General features: G+C 32.5%; 2 protein-coding genes across 80 annotated transcripts in view; both read left to right on the top strand.

Moving 5' to 3' along the window:
* The window catches only part of glyctk (glycerate kinase), a 182,673-nt gene that overhangs the window by 89,239 nt on the left and 73,043 nt on the right, over nt 1-20,391 (top strand). For 18 of the 34 annotated variants that reach the window (XM_073953259.1, XM_073953272.1, XM_073953266.1 and 15 more), the window contains one exon: nt 1,237-1,322. The exons of 2 other annotated variants lie outside the window; for them this stretch is intronic. The gene's annotated coding sequence lies outside the window, so the exon portion shown is untranslated. Of the gene's footprint in view, nt 1-1,236; nt 1,323-16,307; nt 16,444-20,391 lie in introns of all 34 variants that reach the window. 14 more of the 34 variants (XM_073953248.1, XM_073953263.1, XM_073953267.1 and 11 more) reach the window with 3 other exon arrangements.
* Nucleotides 1-20,391, top strand: part of lrrn1 (leucine rich repeat neuronal 1) — a 125,749-nt gene that overhangs the window by 89,245 nt on the left and 16,113 nt on the right. For 19 of the 46 annotated variants that reach the window (XM_073953123.1, XM_073953134.1, XM_073953128.1 and 16 more), the window contains one exon: nt 1,237-1,322. The exons of 7 other annotated variants lie outside the window; for them this stretch is intronic. The gene's annotated coding sequence lies outside the window, so the exon portion shown is untranslated. Of the gene's footprint in view, nt 1-1,236; nt 1,323-16,307; nt 16,444-20,391 lie in introns of all 46 variants that reach the window. 20 more of the 46 variants (XM_073953138.1, XM_073953130.1, XM_073953133.1 and 17 more) reach the window with 3 other exon arrangements.

Raw genomic sequence — 20,391 nt, 5'->3', positions numbered from 1 at the left:
AGTTTTTCATAAAAAAAATAAAATAAAATGTTATGGCCAAAATTATTAGCCCCCTCAAGCAATCTTATTTTGATTGTCTAGTAAACGAACTATTGTTATACAGGGACTTGCATAATAATCCTAACTTGCCTGGTTAATCTAATTAACCTATTTAGCAGGGCTGCACAATATATCAGTTTCAGCATCTATATCGCAATAGTCACATCGCATGTATATGCAACATTGAGTCTGGGTTATTATTTATTAATTGTGAGGGTTTTAAAAGCACTGAGGCCTATGAAATTGTACTATGTATAACTTTGACAAATTAATAACGATAGATTTTATTGAATTGGTTATAAAACAAAGCATATGTGGCATTATTTTACATTTGATTATTCAATTACTGTATGCCTGAATACAGTTTGACTCCTTGGAAAACAATAAAACAGTGTTTATTTAATTTTTGTCTTTTTCTTTTTTGAAATTATCGACATTTGTAGATTGTTTATTATATTTTATGCACTCTCCTACTGATTCATCCCAATCAATCTAAAATTAGAAATTATTTTCAAATTTTTTTTTTATTTATTTAGTGAAATTCATATGCATTGTGCAATAAATGTTTCAGAATAAAAAATAGCACAATATTAGATTTTTTTCAATTTCGTGCAGCGCTACTATTTAGCCTTTAAATTGCCCTTTAAGCTGTATAGACATGTCTTGAAAAATATCTAATGAAATATTATTTATTGTCATCATGGCAAAGGCAAAAGAAATGCGTTATTAAAACTGTTATGTTTAGAAATGTGTTGAAACAATCTTCTTTCTGTTAAACAGAAATTCAGTAAAAAATAAACAGGGGGCTAATAATTCAGTAGGGCTTATAATTCTGACTTCAATTGTGTGTTAGAAAAATATTATAGAATTTAGATTTCAGTCATATTTTAGTCTTCTGAATCATTTTAGTTTATTTTTGTCAACTAAATCTACTCTAGATTTAATTGACAACAGTATATTTGGTATGTAATTTATTAAAATATTTTAAACTTTAATTTTACAAAATATTCTAACTTAAAATTAAATAAAACATTCTTATTAAAATATGGAATAAAGCTTTTCCTGTCGTGATTCTGCCCTTTTGGTCTTGTTTTGGTGGCAGTGTCCAGACACTAGTCCTCTCTTGTCTTGTATGTTGTACTCGCTTGCTCACGATGAATGTTCTCATCCTCGTGTTTGTGTTTGTTCTGTCTGCAGCATGCCGTTTTATTCTCAGCTTCTTAGTCTAGTCGGCCTCAGCTGGCGCTGGAATGATACATGCATGTTGCATGTGTGAGTGCACAGTAAGTGTTTTTATTTACCATGAACTCATGTCTTTCGTTCTGCTTACAATGGATCAGTTACTTTTCAAATGTGTGTGTGTACGTCATGCATCACATACATGACAAGATTAATTCTGATTGGATAATTGTCAAAATACATCCCTCAAATACATTCTTGTCTCATTTTTATTAGTCAACAAAAATGTCAGTATATTATTATTATAGTTCTCATCATCATCACTTAACTTTAATTTAGTTTTCATCTAGTTTTTGTCGGTAATTATGATGAAAATTATGATGAAAATGTTTCGTCAATTAACTCAAATTAACTCTGATAGGAAATACTGTGAAAATATCTATGCTCTGTTACACATCACATGGGAAATATTTTTTAAAAGATTAAAAATTTAAAAGGAGGGCTAATAATTCTGCACAAAACTGTCTTTGATTGTGTAATAGCCAAACAGGAAGCATTCGAGTCATCTTGAGAGTGAGATTGCAGATGGCTCTTAATCAAGATTTTACAGGAGGCAAAATGGATTATAAACTTAAAAGTTGAGAAGAAGCCAATCACGACACTGTCGTATGGGCAACCATTATAAGCATCTTAAGCTCTTTGCTGTGGGGGGTTTAACATTGGCTGGTAGTTTGGTGTAGTGTTTGTAAGCCCCATGTGGTCCAACTTTAAGCTCCTTCTGTCTAAAACGCCAATCAGCTGTGCCGAATGAATACATGTTGAATTGATGCATACTGAATGGCAGTCTAGGGAGTTTAAAGAGGACTATTGTCCCCTGATTCTTTCTGCCTCAAACTAGCAGGTGTAATCCACAATATGCGAGTAGTTGAGTTAGATCATCTTAAACTAGGGAGCGTGTGTGAACAATAGCAAAGCGTTGCACATATGGCTGTATATTTTTGGAAACAAGACATCTTTATGGCGTTTCAGACAGGCAGATCTACCACCGATATTTTTGTTAACTAGATTGTCAAATATTGGAAAATACAATTCTGATATGAGACCATTGGTGTTTAGAATTAAAGCACGCAGATGATAATGTCGAATGAATTTTTTTTTTAATACAACCCCAGACTGGAGACTACCATCTGTTACATGGCATGGTAATTCCCAAAATCCCTATTTGATCTTATGGTTAGCTGCTTTTGTCTCTGTTGAGAGTGGCTTTTCTCTTCATGAATTATCTGAAAATTAAAAGTAATAATTTGTTTCGTTTTAAGGGATGTCAGTTGCTACAAATTCTCATGATTGATTCTGATATAAATAAATGATCGATGAATCGATCAATTCTGGCTTGACATTCTTGCTGGCATGACAGGATGTGTGAATAAAAACAAAGAGAACTAAAGAAACTAAAGAAGGAAAGAAAAAGTCAATGGTTGATCATTTAATAGAACCATTTAATGATGTAATTTTTGTACTTTTTAATTTAGTTTTATATTTAAAATATCAACAATTAATTGATTGCTGGTTAATTGCTGGCGTTGCTTCACTCTTCATTGGTGGCCTAGTTAACAGACCTTGCTAGAAAATAATAATAATAAAACAATTGGAAACTTCAAACTCTCATATCTGCTGAAAGACAACGTGTTCCCAATTTCAGCGCTCTATTGTATTAACAAACACTTGGCACAGCGAGAGGAGGCAGTAATATGAGTAATTCAAGATAAAGGATTGCTTGGATCTCAATCTCTGTGACAATTTTTTTTTTTTTACTATGTAAAGAAGGAAAAGTCAATATTGGATCATTAACTGTCTTAATGTTCCATGCTATTATTGAGCTGAATTTACATTTTGGGGGTTTGAAAGACACAAAACACGATGCAAAATATAAAAGCAGCAGCTGAGTGGCTTCAGTTCATTTTTTTTTTTTTTTGCAACTGCTATGGGCGTTTGTTCTATATGTCTTAAAATGGGAAAACAAAACTTTAAAGCATTTAATCAATTTCTCAATATGCTTTGAAAGGTAATGGTTTCTGGCTAAACTAGGCAGTAAGTCAATCAATAAATACATTTGTTTCAACTTCTGCTATTTGTCCAGCATTGCATTGTCCTTATGAAGTGAGCACCAGCTGTACTGTAAAACATTGATCACAAAGGGGGAAAAAATCATAGTTGTTTTATATCTCTCTTCTGCCATGTAAGATATTAACAAGCACATTAAAGAGGTCCTGATGTTTTTTCAGGAGACTCAACACTGTTAAATTAATGTAAAAGAATGTTGGATGACCTAAAATATAAGCTAATATTCTTTATAAGTCTGCAGTCAATAAAAAGCCTATTTTCAGCTGCAGGCAAAGTTTTATATATAGTTTTATAGTTTATATATAGTTTAGTATAATTTATAGTTTAGTATAGTTTATATAGTTTATAAATAGTTTATATATAGTCTAATAGTTTAGTTAAGGCAAAAAAATAATTGCAAAAGCGAAGAGAAAAGCCGAATGATGCAACAAGCAAACCTCTCTTCCTGGTGCTAGAAAAAAGAAATTAAAATGTATATACAAGTGATTTCTAAGTCTAAAACCAGAAAAGCTATTAAAACAGTAAATTTTTGCATAAAAATGTTTGTATAAATGTATTTTCTGTACCAAAAGTGCATATAATAACTTTTGTTAACAACTAAATTAATTGTTTTATTGTTATTTATTTTTTTCTTTTCTCATTTAATCCTTCTTGTTAAGGATTGTGAAGTGATTTTATTGGATAATGAAATTGTACATACTAGTTCTTGTTAGTAAAGAAAAAAAAAAGGGAAAGAAAAGCTGAATAAACATAAAAAAATTATTAATAATTACTCAATTCTTAACAATTAATAAAAAATGTTTTATAAAATCTTGAACAAAAAGTTGGATTATAATGTCCCTATTCCACTGACTGATTGTTTAAAATTAATTCTTTAATATTTATTAATTCTTTACAGAAAGATGCATCAAAAAAGCAATATAGGCTCATTCTGAAGATGTATTCCTATATAATTTTCTAGAGATCTCGAATTATATAGCCAGAAGTACGTATGGCTGCATTTCGTCTTTAAAACTAAAACTACGGGCCTGTATGACGACATTCCTTTTTGCGCTAACCAGCTGACCGCTTATCTCCGTTTGGAGGGCTTTCCCGCTGGGACCAGTTTGTCTAGTTAGCTTACTATCTTAGTCCGCAAACTTGAGACGCAGAGAGGAGCTGACCACGACGAGTCTGGTGAAGAATGATTCCAGAAAGCAAGTAAGACAAAAACAGCAGCCAAATAATTAAATAAACAAGTAAATAACAGGGTGAGAATGTGATCAAGTCTGAAAACATGGTATAAAATAGGAGAGGGCTTTTCTTTTTTTTGCATTGCTTTTTAAAATTGTCAGTTGGGTTAAGGGAAGTGAGTGGGCAGGTGAGTCTGTGCTTTTGAAAACACTATTGGTTGGGTTTAGGGAAGGAGGGGGGTGGGTCAGTCAATCAGTCAGTCGACAGTGGCCTCTAGTAGGTTTGCACAAGAATGGCACTCGCAAGAGAAATCTGAGATGTCAAAAAGCCTACACAGCAGCCTTTGGTGGATTCATAAAAACAAGAACTGCAAAAAACGTACCTCCTGGGACGTATTTGGTGCTCTCCAGAAATTCAGAATGAGCCTGGGATGAGAAATGTGTTTTGTGCAGATGTCTCCTCAATTTTCACGGTTAGTATTGCTATTGGTGCCTGTTTTATTTTTATTCGCTAGTTTTAGTGCTGGATAGTTTTCTTTTATATAATTGTTCTCTATTTATTTAGGTTTTACATTCTTTACATGAGCTTACATTTGAGTCATTCATTTAGCCAATGTTTTATCCAAAGCGACCTACAAATAAAGCAAAAAAAAAAAAAATACTTTAAGTATTAAGTGTTCAAATCTTTAAGTATAGAACATATAGATTTAGCTACATACAAGAAGCTAAACATAATTAAATGGCCTCATGCACAACATAAATGTGTAAATGTCACATCCTTTTAGATTTTCCTGGTGCAAAATGTCCTGCATCTTGCACATAAAAAACAGTCTACAGGTTTACTATGACATTTGGAATGGTCTTGTTTTATTAGATTTATTACAAACTGTTTACAGATTGAATATAAGCAATGAATGCATTCAAATTCTACATTCAACACATGCAAAATACAGCTTCTTTAAGGATCGTGTTAAATAGCGGAGACTTAGTTTTGATGCTGAACGAACACAAAGGTCTCCTAGTTAAATCTAAAATGTAAGCCTCTATCCAAATATAATCTCTCAGTGCATTGGATTATACAGATTAACCTCATGTTTGCACATTAGTTTTGTGTTTTCCAGGGTGGTCGGGGATCAGTGCCTGAAAGTGGCACACAATCTGATTTGAAGCCTGTGATAAGAGAGAAGTTTTGTGCTAATGGTTGACTGTTTACAGTCTCACGATGGTTTAGAGCTCTGTGCAAATGGATTTTATTCCCTCTATCCGTGGTGCTGAAATCCTGAGGGATGCACCGTGTCAGATGTATAGAGCAATATGCAAATACTATATACTTATCTGGGAAGGTTTCTTGTAGGGCTGCACAATCATTTCAGCATCAATATCGCAATGTGTGAGTCCGTAATAGTAACATCACACGGAACTTAAGTAATTACAGTTAACAACATGGAGTCATTTTAAATTTTAACCTTATTGAAAGTTTAATATTTGCAAGTGCTTTTAGGGCTTGTGACTGTCATCATTTAAAGCAAATGTAAGCCATTCAGGCACAATAGATTAAACATTTGTAGCTTAAAGTGTACATTATATAATTATTTACTCAATTTAAAGGATACATTGTTGTGTTGTTGCTGTTATCATTATAAAGTGATTAATTAATATTTGTTTATGAATGCTGTTTAACTCCCCAGAAAATCATAAACCATTGTTTATTTTAAAATGAAAGCTTTATTTACACTACCCTACAGCAACTAATCCCAAATTGATCTTAAATTATGAATTATGAAGCTATTCAAGTCATCTGGTCAAATTGCATTTTTATCGCAATGTCTCTGCCTTCTAAATGATTTTGAGATATTCAGCTTCAAAGACCCTAAATGTGAATGTAAATTATCAAAATTCTTACAAGTTTGCAATTTGGGATAAAACAAACAGGGCAAAAGCAGATAGAACCTTCTAAATTCTCACATTTACACACATTTTTTCAGTTTCAGGTTGCTTCTTAATTTTGTGTGGCCCAGCATTATTTACTCAAATCTGATTTTGTGTTTCTTTCTGGTTTTCCTGCTGTCAACGGAGCAGTTCTGCAAAATGACAAAGAAAGCTCATCCTGATTGGTCCTCGTATGTGCATTTGAAATGCTGATTGGCTCACAAAAAGAACCTTATAGAGCCAAGCTAGAGTTTGACTTTGTAGATAAAAACTTTTTTTGTTTTAAAAAGTGTTCAGATGTAAACAACTTATAAAAGACATCGCATAATGTAAATAAGTTGTCATTTAATCAGAATAAGTGAATAATTCAAATTTTGACAAAAATGTCAGAAAGAAACTTATAATTCTAAGGTGAATAAAATATTACAAAAATGTCAGTTTTTCCAATACTGTGCAGACCTAGTTTTTAGTCAACTTACATGTTTATTCTTATCTATACTCTTATAAAATCACATCTAGCTTTTGTTGCTTTTCTGATTAATTGTCAAATTTGTTTTCACTTTTGTGTAAATACTGTTCATTTAAATAATAATAATAATAATAAAACAAATGAGTATAAATGCAGTTCCCAGAGGTAAAATAAAGAGATTTAAATCTGACTAATGGATGACCTACTCACAACCTCAACGGAGCTACATTTAATGAAATATTCACTTTGACCTGAATATTGTAGACACTCCTTCAGCACTTTCTGAGACAGCAGATCCCTGATTAAACAGCTTGCAGAAAATATTAGGAGTAATGATACTGTTTTATATTGTAAATGTTTGGGCAAAACATCAGGAGATGTTTTAAAATAATGGTGGTTAATGTTCGTTGATTTATTTAATGGCATGAACAAACAATGAATAATACATTTATTACAGTATTTTTCATCTTTTTTGACGTTAGTTAAAGATGAAGTTGTTCATTGTGGTTTCTTGTTAACCTAATGTATTAGTAAACGTTGAACTGTGATTACCATATTCTGTACAAGACTGTTCATACTTGGTTCATGTTATTAAATATAATAACTAAAGTTAATAGTTATTTTAAAGCTGCTACCCATCTAGATATTGCATAAAAAATGCTTATGTAATATATTAAAATAAAATAGGAATATAATATAATATAATAGAATTATATTATATTTTATTTTATTATATTATATTATATTATATTATATTATATTATATTATATTATATTATATTATATTATATTATATTGTATTATATTATATTATTCTATTTTAAATGACTCGTGACATTGTTAAATGTACATGCATATGCATAAACTTGGTTACCAGGCAGAGCTGCTTAATATTTAAAGTACATGTGGTGTAATGTGTTAAAGTCACTGCCTTCTTTGAGAAAGATGAGAGACAATTAAATATTGCAGAGTTTTTCTTGAAATTTTAAACAGATGCGTATATGGGAGTGTCTCACTAAGACTTAAGCTTTTTGGATCCATTAAAGCACAACTAAAACTCAAGGCAATACTGTAGTTTAGGTCACAATTCATGGTATACACTCACAAATAAAAAGGTACACTGTGGTATAAATGATGTTCCTTAAGGAACAGTTTTGTACCTTTGTAAAAGTTGTACCTTATATGGTGCAGAAAAGACTTCTTATGATACTGTTCTGTACCTTTTATTAAAATGAAGGTACACAATTGTTTATATTAAAAAGGTACATAAGTGTTGGACAACTCTTTTATTACAATATCTATGTAATTAAGTATTACTTAAAAGGCAAAGTGATTTATAAATAGTTTCCATAATTACACTTGAATCATCATTTCAAAGTATATGTTTAAAAAACTTGTAAAAATTAATTATTAAGTTTCATAAGACAAAGCAACTTAATATTTAAGGCATTTTTTATAAATATTTGGTAAGCATTTTCTCATAAATAGTTTTATTATTGATATCTGCAGCTTTTTGGCATTTACTTTCCACTATACACATGTAAGCTGGCAAAAGTCCTGCATGTGCAGTGTTCATGCACACATTTTAGTATTGTAAAGCTAATCGAACATTGTGCATATCTCGTTACGATACTTTTGCATAATTCTATTTCTATTTTAAAATTAAGTCAATTAAATCACTCTTTAAGTGATTACAAAGATATTGTGTAAAAAAATGTTTTATAATGTACATGAGAAAATGTGTTTCTGAAACATTTTTGTGAAAAGTGTTGTGAAATGTTTAGCGAAAATCAATCTTTTAATTTCTGTTAAAGTATTTTTTATTCTTTATTGTGAGTGGAAAAGGGGCATATACACAAAAATAAACTTTTTTTAAAAAACATTGTTTAAAAATGTATTTGATTTTGAATTTACTGAAAATAAATTGATACATTTTGGCTATAAAATGCCTTCACATAGTTTAAATAGGAACACATTTGATATTGTGACAAAGTGTCTTGTCACTGTAGTGGTACCTTCATGGATCAGACAATATTGTATCTGCAGGCTTTAAAAAACAAAGGTACATTTTGGTTTCCCATGGTACAAATCATGTCTTTAAAGGTATAAACTGCAATGGTACAAATGTGTTTCTTTGTCTTAAGGTACAGTTATGTTTAATAAAAAGGTACTGCCCCAGTGACGGGCTTGTATCTTCTTTGGTATAACTGTGTACCATTTTGTTTCTGAAAGTGCATTCACAAACCTTTAATTAACTCTACCAGCTTAATAAACTACTAATAGCAGTTTATTTAGTAAGATAGAACTTACATTTAGGTTTTGGGTACGATTAGGGAAGCATACTTAGATAATACTTTATAACTATGAATAGTTAATAACTTAATTATAGGCAGGTAATAAGCCAATATTTAATAGCATGAATTGTGACGTAACTTAAGTGTTTACCAATCCCTACTCTAACATCTATTTCTTGTCTTGTTCTAAACATAAGTTTCTTGAGATTTGAAACAATTTGCTGGAAAATCCAGACCATTAATAGTGTTCTTGGTCAGTTCATACAATTAGTTTTTTGTTATTATATTAATTAAACTCTTCTGCTTGTGCTAATCAGAGAATTCAAGTGTTTTGGTATTACATTTTTTTTTTACAGTGCAAGAACAATGGCAGTAAGTGTGTGGATGTGATTTGCTCTGCATTGCACATATTCAGCTAATTTAGTTTGCTCTTTTATGATTATGAATCTCCGTCTTAAAGAGAAAACCAAGTTTCAAATTGCAGTCTAACAGTATACGGTTCGCATAAAAGGGTGATTGAGAGGGAGCGAGACTGAGTTGACATGTGAACATGCTTTGCTATGGGGGATTAGATTCCTCCGTCGGGATGAGAACTGTTAGCCTGTATCAAGGCATCCAATCTGCCTGGCAACCGTTGCTGTGCAGGCATGAGCTCTCAGCTGCATGTGAGAGAATTTCTTCCCTTCGGTAGTTGGTTCCTTTATCTCCCCCACCCATTCCTTTTTATAAATTTTCTGTGTGAAAGGTCACGACCCTGACCCTAAACACGGGCACTGCTGTGACCCCTAGACGAGAAGTTCTGCCCTCTTTGTTTTGAAGGAGGAGGGGCATCTGTGACGGCTCTGAGAGATTCACGAGTCACATTAATATCAAGATAGCATGGTACTGAATGTTTACCAATGTTATCTTATAGGATCATTGATATACTGAATGTGTTCCATTTTAGCTCTTGCCATTTTTATTAGTTATATTATAGTAGGTTTATATTCTCTTTAATAATTAAAAATTTATTGTTTGGATGGACGAACGGACGGACAGACGGACAGACAGACGGACGGACGGATTGACAGACAGACAGACAGACAGACAGACAGACAGACAGACAGACAGACAGACAGACAGACAGACAGATAGATAGATAGATAGATAGATAGATAGATAGATAGATAGATAGATAGATAGATAGATAGATAGATAGATAGATAGATATTTTTTTACAGTGTGTATAAATGCTCAGGACTGATTTTTTTTAAATTTTGGTAAAAAGTGGTTAGCGAATCACAACAGACTAGGCCAATCAACAGCCAATCAGAGCTTTTGAAATATAAAAAAGTTTTGCTGCATCTCAAATGGCACACTATATACTATATGCTCTTATCACTGTGTACTTATGCCCTTACACACTCCACAGCATACACTCAAAATATATTAATGCTGCTTGTTCAAGCTACCTGTTTAAAATAAGCTGAAACAACACAATTCTTGTCATTTTTTTGGCCAATTTATTTGTTTTATGTTCAGTCCACTTAAATTTGTAAACCATTAAGGTAACTTAAGTATTTTGTGTTGGGACAACATGAAGGAATTGTGTTAGTCCAATTACCTGATTAAAGGTTTGTGGGTCCCTGCATGCCTTGCATAGATTGAATGAAGAGAGGGAAATGTTAACAATAAAAGTAAAAGTAATCTTAGGTGTTTAAAGTTAATATAAAGACTTGTTAGAGTTTGAAGATTTGTAAGATTTTCATGTAATGCTTTGAGTTTTGAGATTGCCACCTTGCAGAAGCACCCATGCTTTGGGTTTCGGCAGCTTTATAAGCAAAAATGCTGTTTGTTGCTTTGCTCAGTGAGCGATAACAGTCCTAAAATGAGTTCTGAGATCAGTCTCAAACAACTGTAAATGTAACTCATAAAATATGCTTAAAATGGCTCTTTTAGTTCATTTATGATAACTTCAAATAAATCAGAGACTTTGAAATGAACGACACATAAAAGACATACATGATATTATCAGACCTTTAAGTTTAAGTTAAATAAAAATACAGATTTATTTAATGTTTTATTTGATACAATCATGTTGCAATTAATTGTGTAAATCTTTTTTTGTGTAAAGCGGAAATTCAAACCGTTTTTCAGATGACGTTTGATGGTTGCCAAATTAGATAAATAAATGACCAAATAACTACTAAGCAATACTTGCCATGAGTATAACCACATTCACTATTGCAAGGTGCTGTAATACCTCACATGAGAGAGTTTTGCTTTCACAATCCAAAATAAATAAAGTAATCTAACATCAGTGGCCGAAAGCTCCGTCCCTTCCACTACGTTAGCAAAGCAGGGGCTGTTAAGTGCGTGAAGAGTCCAACATTCCACACTTCATTTTAACAGTTGAACAAGTGCATCATCCAGGTAATTAAAGTGCAATTATTCTTGTTAGAAATGTAAATGCACTACTTACACTATTTATACAAAATGGTGTAGAATAGTGCATAAGTATGTGATGTGGGACGCACCTTTTGAGACATAAGGTAGCGTATATAGCATTATGTAGGCATGAGGTTATGTAAATCATTGAAAAATAATTTATTTTTAGAATTTAAGTGCATGTAAATCAAACAAAATGTAAAAAAAATTAAATAGCATCGTAGAGCATTTAAAAGTGTTCCATATATGTGCTAAGGCTAATTTATACTTCTGCGTCAAGTGCACGTGTATCACATAGCCCTCGTCATGGCTGACACCAACGCTGGCGCGCACCCTTTTAAAATTCTACCTAAATGTTGCAACCATGCGAAGCTCATGCTCTGTGATTGGTCGGCTTGCTAGGGGTGATGAGTGTGGGCAGTCATGAGAGCCGCGAGCCCGATGGAGTAAGTGTTTAAAAGTGTCGAGTCCTCTGAAGGAGCTCCATATGGAAACTTTTGTTTTCTGTTTACCTTATGTTTAAAGTTGTTGCACATCCGCCTGTTCCCACCTCTGAATGAGCAAGTTTTAGTTAGTACATTAGGTAGCATTCAGAAAAAACAAAACACCCATGGAGAAACTCTACACAGTGGAACATAAAAACCTACTGCCAGCTACTGTTATGGTAGTGTTATTGCAGAGCAACACAAACAGCATGCAGAAGCATAAATGCATGGATACTCACAAAGCAAGCGCCATAGATCTTGCTAATCACTTGAAGCAGAAGTATAATTCAGCCTTAGGCAAGTCATGTTTATATATATATATATATATATATATATATATATATATATATATATATATATATATATATATATGTGTGTGTGTGTGTGTGTGTGTGTGTATGTATGTGTATATATATATATATATATATATATATATATATATATATATATATATATATATACATACATACATACATACATACATACATACATACACACACACACACATACACATACACACACATGCATATAGCACAACAATGGTAATTCAAAGGGTTTTACATAAACAAGAAGATTGAAGGAATCATAAAAAATCACAAAATAAGTATATATAAGAAATAAAAACTATATAAATATATAAGAAATAAAAACTGCATACAGTTAAAATGATTGAACATGGTATTTTAATACCTCAAATTATTTTATACACATATATTGTATATAATCAAGGCCAAAATTATTCATACCCCTGGGGCAAAATAATTTTGGGCTTAACTGTATATTTAGATTTATTTTTAGGTATTATTAATCAATAAATCATTCATAATTTCTTCCCCTTGAGTCAAAAGGAAGCACAATAATCTATCAGCATAACCTTGTAGAGGAGAGACCACCGTGATGTTGTCACCTCCCACCACCCATGAGAAAGAGCAACACAGCTGGTGCCCTCGTGCTTTGGCTTTAATCTGCTCCTTCAGCGGCTCTTCTTGAGCCAACACATCATTCCCCGAGACCATTAATCCCTCCATTAAAGTTACGGAGAGAACTGAACCCAAATGAAAGGAGGCCATTATTCTTTTTTCCTCAACCTGTGCCTTATTCAAATTAGTCTTAATTTCCTGCTCTCTAATGACCAGTTTCTGGCCCACGTTCATCTGGAAGTGTCTTAATTCAGGTTAAACTGCTCTAGAATTGTAGGCATGGAGAATAGAGACTGTGCGTGTGGAGATTGAGAGCTCTGGTGAGGAAAAGCAATGTATTATGTAGGAGTTTTGGAGTGGGATGCAGAGATGAGAATACCATGGAGAACATTTTCATGTCTGTGGAAAAGAGCATATTTAATGAACTATTTAAATTACTTTAAATAGTGTGTGTGTGTGTGTGTGTGTGTGTGTGTGTGTGTGTGTGTGTGTGTGTGTGTGTGTGTGTGTGTAATTACAACAAGGCTGTGATGTTAGGACTTTAAAATGGTGAATCACAAGACAATGGAGCCCTGTTTGCTTTTGGTGTGTGTGTGTGGAGGGGTTTGTTAGGTGAGAGTGTGCTAGATTTGTAAAGCTGATAATTTGATCAGGGATGCATAAAATGAGCTCATATCTTTACGCAGGCTCACAATGTACCCATTATTTATTTTTTTACTCTCTTGAATTTGGAGGTAAGCCCTTCAGCAATGAAATTCACAGTTGTAACAGTGTTTTCTGGGGAAATATTAAAAACTTACAGTGTGTGTTTGTGCCTTCTCAATGCTTCTGTGAACTCGCTCACAACAAACACAGGGTTTTCAAAAATGTCAGGTTTTTCTTTTTTCGTTTCATGCCCGTTAAATTGTTTTATTAAATTCAATTACTGTTCAAATGCCATTTATGAAAAATATTAATTTATTGGTTATATATATATATGTATATATATATATTTTTTATTGTTTTTTATCATAAATATGTTCAGTAATGTTTTTTTTAATTATCATATATTTTCATCAATAATTTACGTAAAATTTATTTTATTTGTTAATACTGTACTAAATGTACATCTTCAATACAGATTAAACAAATGCATTTCTTTGATAATATTATGGAAATTATCTTTTATTATCCTTTAATCAAAAAATCTTTTAAAGGACACCTATTTTACCCGTTTTTTAAGATTTAAGATAAGTCTTTTGTGTCTCCAGAATGTGTCTGTGAAGTTTCAGCTCAAAATACAAATTATTTATTATACCTTTCAGAACTTAGGAACTCTGAGCATTTTGTAGCTGGTTTTGTTGCCTGTGACATGACGGAAGCAGATCTCTTGTAACGTTTGTGAGAAATATTACAGTAGGAACTTTACCAGTGATTATTTTCTGTATTCTTTGTGGAGTTAATTCAAGCCTTTCTGCAATGATGAGTGACACACAATGTCATTACAAAAATCACACGCATTCACACACACACACACACACACACACACACACACACACACACACACACACACACACACACACACACACACACACACACACACACACAGCGCGTTTATATTTGCACTGTTTTTGCACTGCACATGTGACAGGATACAGGTTACAAAAAAAAATTTTTTTTAAAAATATGATTTAATGTCCACAAACCGGGATTGAAGCGTCTTCTTTTATATTTGTGCTGACATGCTGCTGTGGTGATAAAGACGATAAAATCGCTGTAGTTCATTACACACATGTACTGTTTTAAACTTGTAAAACTCATTCTTGATAACATTTAATTATGATTGATGATCACAGCGAGCTGAACAGATCTTTTAATCCCAGTTGCTTTGTGCACGTCCTGTCTTGTTGACATGATTATACATGTTACTATGGAGACATGTTAATATGTGGCAATCAGTCAATTCAGTGGGTGGGGGAAACCGCACTCCTACATCATGTTGCGGTCTGCCTCAAAATGGGAGGGATTTGCATCCTATTTTACGTCAGGAAATAAAAAAGAGGCTTATTGTCTTAATATCACTCCAATATGAAGCTGTTCAAACAGCTTACAAAAGATGATTTACATCATAGGTGCCAAAAGTGTTGGCTGCGATGGATGGAAATGAAATTGGAGTGACAATGAAAAGAAAATATTAATAAAAAATAGGCAATATTTCAAGTATTTGTTTTACTTTATTATCTAGAACATTGTGTAATATAACAATATTTTATTTTACATTTTCGTAATTTTATAATAAAATCTGGATCTGGCACAACGGTAAAACAAAAATCTCATTAGAAAGTTTATAGTTGATCCTCATGTAATAATTTCACTTGTTTCACAACCCTTTACTAGCATCTAAAGTAAAGAGCATTGGCTTAACAGTGCCATTTTCTCTTGTCTCAGCTTCACAGAACATCATTGGCCTTATTGACCAAATGACCTCTGCCAGAACCCTTTACCCACAGGTGCCATCTGACTCAATGCTTCTGTGAACTCGCTCACAACAAACACAGGGTTTTCAAACTCACTGTGGCAGAGAGCTAGACTAACCCCAGGCTCTGCTTTAACTTCTCTTAACCTCTGTGTCAGTCTGACTTTGGCTATCCTAATGCTAGTGTTACTGATTCAGGCAATTGATTTTATCCCCCTCCCTAAAAAAAGAACAAAAAAATGTATTAAATAATAACAAGCATGATGCTTTTTAATCGGGGCCATATGAAATCTGTTTTATTCATTTCAAATCTTTTTTATTATTATTGTTATTTAAACATAATTTTAATGGAATTACATTTGGTAATAAAAATCTAAAATTACATTTTAGGAACTATATGAACTGCATTTTCTTTTACAGTTTTTTAAAGTTAAACAGCATTTGTTGACTAAGACACACAGACATGTAGACAAATTTAAAGAGTATATTTACGAAAACGATAATTTAGTTCAAATGCTGCCTTAAGCAGATGTTTGATGTATTCATCCAAAAAAGGTGAAAGACATTCAATTCCATTTTGATGACAGGATTTTATGGTTCTGTTTGTAATTTCCACATTCCAGAAATAACTGGATCCTATGTAAGTATGCATTTTACAAATCAGGCTGTATTGCATTTTGAATTCAGACTGTTGCATATTATGTATATTTATGGGTTGACTAGGGTGTTGAAAGATTAGTTCACCAAAAAAAATAAATAAATCTTTGCTGTTGAACCATTTAAACTACATGGATTGTTTTGACAAAGCTTTTAGTTCCTTTAGGACTTTAAACATCTCAGGATTGATGCTGTATATGGAGGGTCAGAGAGCTCTCAGTTTTCATCTAAAATATCGAAATTATTCGTGATCCGAAGATGAACAAGGTCCCTGGGTTTTGAACAGCATGAGGGTGAGTAATTAAGTTTCATTTTTCTGGGTGAACTAACTCTTCAAGCATTGCTTAGTATGCAGAATCATCTAAAGCAAACATACTTGGCCCTGTTTACTGTCTGGAATAATAATGGAATAACTCAATACCTCAATCAATGCATGTGACCCAAATATTTCTTCAATTGAAGCAAGACTATGAAACATCAATAAGGTAAAATATATGGAGATAGATCAGTCTCAAAAATACATTTACAAGATAAAATTCATAAATGCACAGCACAATTCACACTTATAAAATCCAATTCATAAGTTCAAAACACAATTCATGAATACAACAAACAATTTGTGAATTCACAATTAAAAATCATAAATATTTTTGCCAAATGAATTGGATTTGTGTATTTTTGAATCGTAATTTGAATTACCGAATTATATATATATATATATATATATATATATATATATATATATATATATATATATATATATATATATATATTTTGTATTTCTGAATCGTGTTTTGAATTTACGACATGGTTTGTGTATTTTGAATCATGTTTTGAATTTACGAATTAGATTTGTGTATATTTGAATCGTGTTTTGAATTTATGAATTACATTTGTGTTACATTTGTGTATATTTGAATCGAGTTTTGAATTTACAACAAGGATTTGTGTATTTTTTAATCATGTTTTTGAATTTGCAAATTGGATTTTGTAAATGCCAAATTGGATTTTGTAAATGTCAGTTGTGTTGTGGATGAATGAATTATATTTTGTAAATGTATTATTTTTAAGATTAATCTGGCTCCTTAAAAACATACTCAAAATAGAGGCATACTTCATACCTTCAGACAATACAAGATGATTTGTTTTTTCTTTAGTAAAACACTGAAGATATATATATATATATATATATATATATATATATATATATATATATATATATATATATATATATATATCCAACGCAATCTCACGGCAATTCATAACTTTATGACTTAGTGGCTAATTCGTATGAATTCGTACAATCTAATTCATATAATTTAGTATGATTTGCTCATCACCCAATGACGGTTGGGGTTAGGGATGAGGTTGGGTGCCATGCCTCCTTTTTAAAATTGTACATTTTCGTATGATCGAACTCGTACAAATTCATACAAATTAGCCACTAAACTGACAAAACGTCAAATACTTATGTTTCCTTGTGAGATCAGGCTGATTTATCTGAAACCTTGGTCTTTGGTGATTCATAAAATGTAAGTAGACATGTCACGAACATTCTCATGATAAAAGAATAAAGTTACAAATGTTGTGAACAATGTTCGGCTTCTCATACAAATAGATAATTTTGCTTTAAGACCTGCATCTTAAAAGACATTAATTTCGTTTTTCTGTTTTTTGTTTTTTTACTCTCAAAGCCCTGGTCTGACATTTTAGGAATAACCAAGAATAAAATCTTCTTTAATGTTGTATTAAAAAATAAGTCTTATCTTAGATGGCCTCACGGTGAGCAAATCTAAAGCATATTTTAATTTCTTAAAAAAAAGTAAAAACATTGAAACAACATATTTAGTTGCAAATCCAATCGGTGAGATAACATTTTGACTTAGTTGCTTTATTATATAAGGTTAGATACTGTAGAAGTGTTGTTTTGCCAATTATTTTCTGATTCATCATGGCTTGATTTTGTTCTATGATAAAGCTGTAGCAAATGCATGTGTTTGATCTTCACTATCTCATCACAATGCAGATCTTGCCAGTGCACCTATAGTGTCTCTATCTACCTGCCAGCAAAGGCCTTCAGGGCAGCAATGACCTCAAATAAGTTTCCCAGTGTTATCAGTTCTCACCCACGCACACACACAAACACACCGACAGCTCTCCATCTGTCTGGAGCTCTCAGTGGGGATAAAGCATACTATGGGGGAGGCAGTTCTCCACTTGCCTCCAGTCCTCACTTAAATGTCTGAAGGTGACTCAGAGAGGATGCCTACGCATTCATCCAGTGGTTTGAACTCATTCACTCTCTGGGTAATTGGGAGATCTGAATTCCCTAGAGATCACTAGATGTTCACTTACAGTATGTACATTTGAATCAGGCAGAAACATTTCAGTTGCATGCTATGCATTTGAGTGTTATTATGATGAGTAGTGTTAACAATATTCAATTCAAATTATCTTTATTTGTATAGCGCTTTTATAATGTAGATTGTGTCAAAGCAGCTTCACAGCAAAGATTATAGTGAATTGAAACTGTCAGTTCAGTTTTCAGAGTTTAAGTTCAGTTCAGTGTGTTTTAATATTCACTGCTGAGAGTCCAAACACTGAAGAGTAATCCATCGATGCCAATTCACAAGTCATGAACTATGCAAGCCAGTGGTGACACCGGCGAGGAAAAAACTTCACCAATTGGCAAAAGTAAAGGGGAAAAAAAACTTGAAAGAACCCAGGCTCAGTTGGGCACAACTATTTCTCATATGACCAAACATCTTGTGCAGAGCTGCAGTCTAGGTGCCGCAGGCTGGTGAATGCCGGACCTCAGCAAAGACTCGTCTGTCCTTGGAGTCTCACAAGAATCAGATGCATACTTTCTACTGCTCCATAACCAGCAGCTGCTACAGCCTAGTCCGGGATTGTGGAAACCTTGGGATCATCTCTTCACAGGTCTTGGATCACTTTAGTGGCACTGCATAATCTCTTGGGGCCTTGGGATGAGTATCCCCAGGTGGAAATAGAGAATAATGTAAATACTCTCAGTAGTGAAATAGAATGGTGTCTTTACTGTCATAACTATTATTGTTTTTGTAATATTTAAAAAAAAATTAAACTAAGGTAAATGGTTACTTTTACATTTTTTATAATTTTTTATTTGTGTATATATATTTTTTTATTTTAGTTTTTAGGTTTTAAGTTTAGCTAAATGGAAAAGACACACAATCCCCTTGACAACCATCTGAAAGTAAATTAATGTTATTTTTGATGTTTTAGGGATCATTCATTCATTCATTTAATTTCCTTCGGCTTAGTCCTTTTATTCATCAGAGGTCGCCACAGTGGAATGAACCGGCAACTTATCCAGCATATACTTTACACAGCGAATGCCCTTCCAGCTGCAACACAGTACTGGGAAACATCCACACACACTCACATTCACACACATACACTACAGCCAATTTAGTTTATTCAATTCACCTGTAGCTCATGTCTTTGGACTGTTTGGGAAGCCCACACGAACACAGGGAGATTCATGCAAACTCCACACAGAAATGCTAACTGACCCAGCGAGGGCTCGAACCAATGACCTTCTTGCTGTGAGGCAACAGTGCTCACCACTGAGCCACCGTGTTGCCATTTTAGGGATTACTCACACTCAAAAATGCCATTTGATCAAACTATTTATTCAAAATGAACTGAAACAACACAATTCCTGAGACTTTTTTGGTGACAATGTAATTATTTTATGTTTAATTATGTTTAATTTGTAAAAAATAATAAGATAAGTTGATTCCTTGATGTTGTCCCAACACAAATCGATTGTGTGGAACCATAGATTTTTTTTTTTTACTGTGTACAATAATGTTTAGGAATCAGATAAGTTTTAATTTTACAACTTTTAAAAAATAATTTAGAAACTACCACAAAACTTGAGGCATTCAAACTTGCTGCATGATTTTTCTTATTAATATTGTTTGTTTTTTTTTTTTTTTTTTTGTGAGCAAGCTAATTAACTGGCAAATAAATGAACTTTAAAATGTTTTCACCCACCATGAGATTTATTCTTTTAATAATTTATTTACTCGTTTGTTTGTTTATTTGGACATGCTAAGTAGAGCAAGAAGTTTATTAATGAACTACATTTTACATTTTTAACATCAACAATGTACACATTTAACTTATTTAGCCTATACACTCAAAAAATTGCTAATTGTTCAAACTACTTATTTTAAAAAATTTCAAAATAAAAT

This window comes from Danio rerio, chromosome 6 (assembly GCF_049306965.1).
Source record: "Danio rerio strain Tuebingen ecotype United States chromosome 6, GRCz12tu, whole genome shotgun sequence".
NCBI lineage: Eukaryota > Metazoa > Chordata > Actinopteri > Cypriniformes > Danionidae > Danio > Danio rerio.
Note: the sequence above shows the minus strand (reverse complement) of the source record. Positions and strands in the feature narration are given on the sequence as shown.